The sequence below is a fragment of the Oncorhynchus nerka genome, linkage group LG19, assembly GCF_034236695.1.
Source record: "Oncorhynchus nerka isolate Pitt River linkage group LG19, Oner_Uvic_2.0, whole genome shotgun sequence".
NCBI classification, from domain to species: Eukaryota; Metazoa; Chordata; class Actinopteri; order Salmoniformes; family Salmonidae; genus Oncorhynchus; species Oncorhynchus nerka.
In genome coordinates, this window is record NC_088414.1 from 19,121,256 (window position 1) to 19,128,041 (window position 6,786).

The following is a 6,786-nucleotide window of genomic DNA, read 5'->3' on the forward strand; positions in this document are numbered from 1 at the left end:
GGTTTTCTTCCTCTCAGGACGATGGAGGCAACAGGGGAAAGAGCCTCAGATCCACAAAGTCCCTTCCACCAGGTAGCTGATGAGATATGTTGGAACAACTGCCATATTGCATCTCCATCCCAAAGCCCTTGCTTGGAAGTGTACTTTGTCAGACTGCCAAGAACCTTGCTCTCCTCCAGGCCAAGGTGGCAAGACACGGTAGTGATGACACCATAGGCCTTGTTGATCCAGACAGGATGCTCTTGCCAGCATACTTGGAATCAAACATGTACGCTGCAGCGTGTATGGGCTTCAGGCAGAAGTCTTCACGCTTTTTGATGTATTTCAGCACTGCAGTTTCCTTTGCTTGGAGCAACAGTGAAGTGGGCAGGGCAGTACGGATCTCTTTTCTTACATCTGCAAGCAGAGTCTGAACATCAGACAGGATGGCATTGTCTCCCTCAATCTGTGCAATGGCTACTGCTATAGGTTCCAGGAGTTTCAGGCTGCTTACCACTCTCTCCCAAAATACATCATCCAGGAGGATCCTCTTGATGGGGCTGTCCATATCGGCAGACTGTGATATGGCCATTTCTTGGAGAGACTCCTTCCCCTCCAGGAGACTGTCAAACATGATGACAACATCACCCCAATGGGTGTTGCTGGGAAGCTTCAATGTGGTGCTCTTATTCTTCTCACTTTGCTTGGTGAGGTAGATTGCTGCTATAACTTGATGATCCTTCACATACCTAACCATTTCCTTGGCTCTCTTGTAGAGTGTATCCATTGTTTTCAGTGCCACGGTGTCCTTGAGGAACAGATTCAATGCATGAGCAGCACAGCCAATGGGTGTGATGTGAGGGTAGGACTCCACTTAAGACCAAGCAGCCTTCATGTTCACAGCATTGTCTGTCACCAGTGCAAATACCTTCTGTGGTCCAAGGTCATTGGTGACTGCCTTCAGCTCATCTGCAATGTAGAGACCGGTGTGTCTGTTGTCCCTTGTGTCAGTGCTTTTCTAGAATACTGGTTGAGGGGTGGAGATGATGTAGTTATTTATTCCTTGCCCACGAACATTCGACCACCCATCAGAGATGTTGACAACTCCACTGTGTCCTCCTCCCAGAGCGCTAAGAACCTTGGCGTGATCCTGGACAACACCCTGTCGTTCTCAACTAACATCAAGGCGGTGGCCCGTTCCTGTAGGTTCATGCTCTACAACATCCGCAGAGTACGACCCTGCCTCACACAGGAAGCGGCGCAGGTCCTAATCCAGGCACTTGTCATCTCCCGTCTGGATTACTGCAACTCGCTGTTGGCTGGGCTCCCTGCCTGTGCCATTAAACCCCTACAACTCATCCAGAACGCCGCAGACCGTCTGGTGTTCAACCTTCCCAAGTTCTCTCACGTCACCCCGCTCCTCCGCTCTCTCCACTGGCTTCCAGTTGAAGCTCGCATCCGCTACAAGACCATGGTGCTTGCCTACGGAGCTGTGAGGGGAACGGCACCTCAGTACCTCCAGGCTCTGATCAGGCCCTACACCCAAACAAGGGCACTGCGTTCATCCACCTCTGGCCTGCTCGCCTCCCTACCACTGAGGAAGTACAGTTCCCGCTCAGCCCAGTCAAAACTGTTCGCTGCTCTGGCCCCCCAATGGTGGAACAAACTCCCTCACGACGCCAGGACAGCGGAGTCAATCACCACCTTCCGGAGACACCTGAAACCCCACCTCTTTAAGGAATACCTAGGATAGGATAAAGTAATCCTTCTCACGCCCCCCCCCCTTAAAAGATTTAGATGCACTATTGTAAAGTGGCTGCTCCACTGGATGTCATAAGGTGAATGCACCAATTTGTAAGTCGCTCTGGATAAGAGCGTCTGCTAAATGACTTAAATGTAAATGTAAATGATTGCAAAACTTTCTGCTTTCTCTATGATTTGCTTGATCTTCACTTGAACTCTGTTGAACTCTGCATCCAGCAAATGAGTAAATTAAGCATGTCTGGTTGGAGGGGTGTATGCTGGGCGAAGAATATTCAGAAATCTCTTCAAATACACATTGCCTGTGAGCATCAGAGGTGAGCCAGTTGCATACACAGCTCGAGCAAGACATTCATCAATCTTTCTCTGACTACGTTCCTCCATTGAGTCAAAACAAAAAAACATTGAATTCCAGGAGGACCATGAGCTGTTGCTATCGATAAGGTGTCCGATTCATCATTTCCACCTCGAATAGAAGTAGAGGGACTTTTGTCAGATGTTGCTTGTTATGAGAGCTGAGGAAACTTTATGCACTCGGCCAGCTGATTCTGCATCTTTGTTGCATTCCTCACATATAATTTGGCACAGTATTTGCAAATGTACACAGCTTTTCCTTCTACATTAGCTGCAGTGAAATGTCTCCACACATCAGATAGTGTCCGTGGCATTTTCCTGTAAATATTTTTTTTTAAATAAATTAAAAACCTCAAATACAGTTCCATGTACAGATAAATTAGTTAAGCAGTTAGATTAAGATAAATGTTTTAAAATGAAACATGTATGGAAACAGCAGGCTCAAGCAAGCTAAAACCCACATGGTAGCAAAAACTAACTTGCAGAAATTGTTAACAAATGATTTAAACACACTTTGCTGTAGGCTACTATTTACCAGGTAACAAAACATCATGTATGTCATATAAAATATATTCACTTCCACCCAGTATTGTAATCAAAATTTACCAGAAAGCATGTAATCCTTGGCTCAGACAGTGTAGTAGTGTGGGCTCAATAGCATCTCATTAGTGTGCAATATCTTGAGAATCAGCTGTACATGTGATGGAAGAGTGCACTGCACATGTGATGGAAGAATGCACTGCATGCAGAGGGTTGCAATTCCATTGAATTGGAGATACTTTAACCAAAATATGCCACAAGACCTAGAATTGCCTTATGTGTATCCCACAAAAAAGGTTAACTGTTATAAGCTAACTTTTTTGATAAATTTAAGCAAAATTCCCAAAATTGTTTTGAATTAATCATCACTTTAGAAAACGTTATCCATTCCGTTGTGTTAGGTTTTGAAACAACATCCACAACAGCCATGTTTTACCCTGTTTCAACCTGCTTTTGAACAAATTTCTTCAAATTGATCATCACAGTGAGGTGAGTTTTAAAAGCATGATACTGTTTTGATAAGTGGCTGTTAGGGTACTACCTACACATGTCCTGAGTGCATAGAGGAGATTACCACGACTCAACAGTCACATGGAATACTACTGCCATTGCAGCGGTAATATGGTCACCGCTACAGCCCTAGCTGCTATTCTATTCTATGTGGACTCCACCAGAATTCTTGGTGTGCACAATACTGTACCTGATGAAGAGGGATACCATATGGCCAGGGGTTTATTCAGCTCTCTGACCTCTCTCGGTGTCAGTCTGTGCTGTCTGTGTTGCAGTATCAGAGCCTGCAGCTGAGGAACCAGCTGGGCCGAAGAAGACCCCATATGTAGATGTGATGGAATGACCACAAGACATACTCATGTACAGGCAACCCCAGCTCTCTGCTTCACATCACACCAGATCAATCCCATCAACGAGCACATTTATTTATTATGGTTTGACTGTGTCACCACCAATGGACGATGTTCTGCCATGTTGGTCTTCTTTTCACACAACTTAATTGAACCCTCTTTTTGGAGCAGAGAACCTTGTAAAGGGTTTAGTTAGGACCGGGACAATACCAGTATCTTGATATTTTTTTCCATGGCCAAAATAAAATCACGAAGCAGACCTAAATTCTTTGTTCCTTTAAAAACCTGCTGTATGTAAATAATTTTATGCTATAGCTTGTAAAATAAATGTGACTAGATCACAACATCATTTTTCTTTTCAACATTAGGGCTGTTTTCCTAAAGAAGTTAAATCTGCTTCATGTTTTGTTTCCTTGCCATGATACTAACGAGTATGAAGAAACTGGTATCCTCCCGGCCCTAGTTTCAGTTGATCATTGTATTTCTTCAGATTTGGCCACCTTGACTTGTGTCCAGATGTGTACCGTATAGCCTATTGTAGGGGTATTCAACTCTTACCCTATGAGGTCTGGAGCCTATTGGTTTCTGTTCTACCTGATACTTAATTGCACCCACCTGGTGTCCAAGGTCTAAAACAGTGATTAGAGGGGAACGATTAAAAAAAGCTGTGGAACTAGCTTCAAGGTCCGGAGTTGAGTTTAAGGGGCCTAGTGCATATGTAATATATGGAAAAGGTAGTTGTTATTCTCTGTCACAGAGTGGTCCTTGGGACGCAAGTGAAACTTGAGTCTTGGAGGTTGAATAAACAATGTCCATTTGATCACATCCTGAAAATACTGGGTTTATTGCAATAGAAGTCATGGCCATCATCATCAAGCTTTTATCTCCTCAAAGATAATCCACTGTTGACACATGGAAGTAAGGGTGAGATTTCCATACAGATATGCTGTGGGATTTGGAACCGGATATGAGGGCTGATGATGATGCTGCATTTTGAGTTCCACAAATCATTTTTTTCTTATTATTATTTTTTTTTGGGGGGGGGGTTCAAATTTGAAGCTCATGATCATGTATTATTCTTTATGTATGGGTTGGCATGTTGTATGGTGAAACAAACCTGTAGTTTCATAATTTGCCACTAGTGGTCAGTATCGATTATTGAGGTTTTGTATAACCGCTGAGCCTGTAACACAGATTATAGTCAAAGAATAACATACGGTACATACCGTATATCACTAGATATAAAGGGCATGAGGATGCCTTACTTACATGATGCTTTACTGTTTGACAAAAGGTCTGATAGAATTCCATTGTAAGGACTGTACTGTCTGCATTCATTAACTTGGTGAGCAGCTCCCTTAAGAGTTGACCAACCCTTTCTGTTCTTAAGAAATGTGCCATGTGATGCATTAAAACATATGTCAAGGGAAGACGCTGCCCTAATAACTTGAGATCTTGTGTTATCATTAAGTGATCGCAGGTATCAAAGCAATGTGTATTTTCACTTTCACATTTGTGAGTACTTTGCATGATATGCTGAATTCTGTTCATTTAAAAGTCAACGGAAGATCCTCTGATTTAGAAGACAGCAATGATGACTGGAGGGAAGGAAGGGAATTAAACTCCAAGTTTTTTATAGTAAACTGAAAGTAAAACAATAACTAAACATGAAAAAAAAACATTTAATAATCTGAAATAAAATAATTAAGCCCATTTGGAAAAGCTAAAACTATACTGAAACTATTTTGCCTGGCTACCCAAACTCCTTGCTCCGGCCAAACGCTACACCCACAGATGTCAGTTTCTTCTCCGCAATGAGTCTGGATCTGAGTACCTCCCCGACAAGTTCTAGAATGTTAACACATTCTAACCGTTCTGATTGATCCCAGAAACCGATGGGTTGGGCCAGAACCAGAACACACATGGGTAAAGCAGAGTTTTGAAAATTCGTCACTGGCTTTGATACTCTGGTTAGAAATGATCCAATCGCTGATTACTTTGTTTCGTATGACACCCCTCATATTGACATCACCACAAATGACTTCAACGAGGGCAGTCTCAGACTGAAGTATGTAGCAAATATAGAGGCCTCCCGAGGGGCGCAGTGGTCTAAGGCACTGCATCGCAGTGCTAGCTGTGCCACTAGAGATTCTGGGGCCAAGTCCAGACTCTGTCGCAGCCGGCCGCAACCGGGTGACCCATGGGGCAGCACACAATTGGCACAGCGTCGTCCGGGTTAGGGGAGGGTTTGGCCGGCAGGGATGTCCTTGTCCCATCGCACACTAGAAACTCCTGTGGCGGGCCGGACGCAGTGCACGCTGTTACTGTCGCCAGGGTGTTTCCTCCGACACATTGGTGCGGCTGGCTTCCCGGTTAAGCAGTGCGGCTTGGTTGGGTTGTGTTTCGGAGGAGGCACAGCTCTCTATCTCTCTATCTTTCGCCTCTCCCGTGTCCGTACAGGAGTTGCAGCGATGAGACAAGACTGTAACTACCAATCGGGTACCATGAAATTGGGGTAATTCAGAAGATTGGGGTTTTTCAAGCTTCTGAATCATTGAGATTAACTTTACAATTGAAAGGTCGACTCAGCGAGATCATGTTGCCTCGAGCAGCACCACAGATATTGGGTGTGTTCGAGCCGTAAGGCTAACGAGTCGATTGTAGACAAAATTCGGCGAGTAAAGTCGGGGGAGGTGCAACTGTGACAGGTGAAAGTCAGACACTGGTGGTTTTCCAACCGCAAGGCTCAGATCAACATTGCAGTGTCAACATAGCTGCTTTTATTTATACAAGGTTTTTAATTATAAATGTGGAAATATACCCCTATAACACACAGTCACAAACTGAAAACATAACGTCTCAAATCTAATGTTCATTCCTATACCCTTTAGCTTTAGAATAGAGGACAAGTTGGTTCCTGTTTCAGTCAAGTCAGGTCATGTTTGCGTGGGTCAACCAAAAACACCCTTATGATTGGTTGACAAATAGTGCCTCCCACAATGCAGGAGATGACTGCATGGTGCAGTTGGTGAGAAGCAACAGCAGACTTGAAGGCGACTTAATCAAAAACAACCTTACCTTTGATCAAATGGTCATTGACTAGACAAAATGGATCCGCTCGAACGGGATGAGTGTGATGCAAGACCTTGCTCTCTCCTACAGTCATTGGCAATGTTCGAGAGGAAACCACTGGGAACTCGGAAATCTCCGACTTAGTTGCATTCAACTTAGTTGCATTTATTTGTATTTTTATGGTCATCCAACTCGGAATTCTAATTTGGAAACTCTGGCA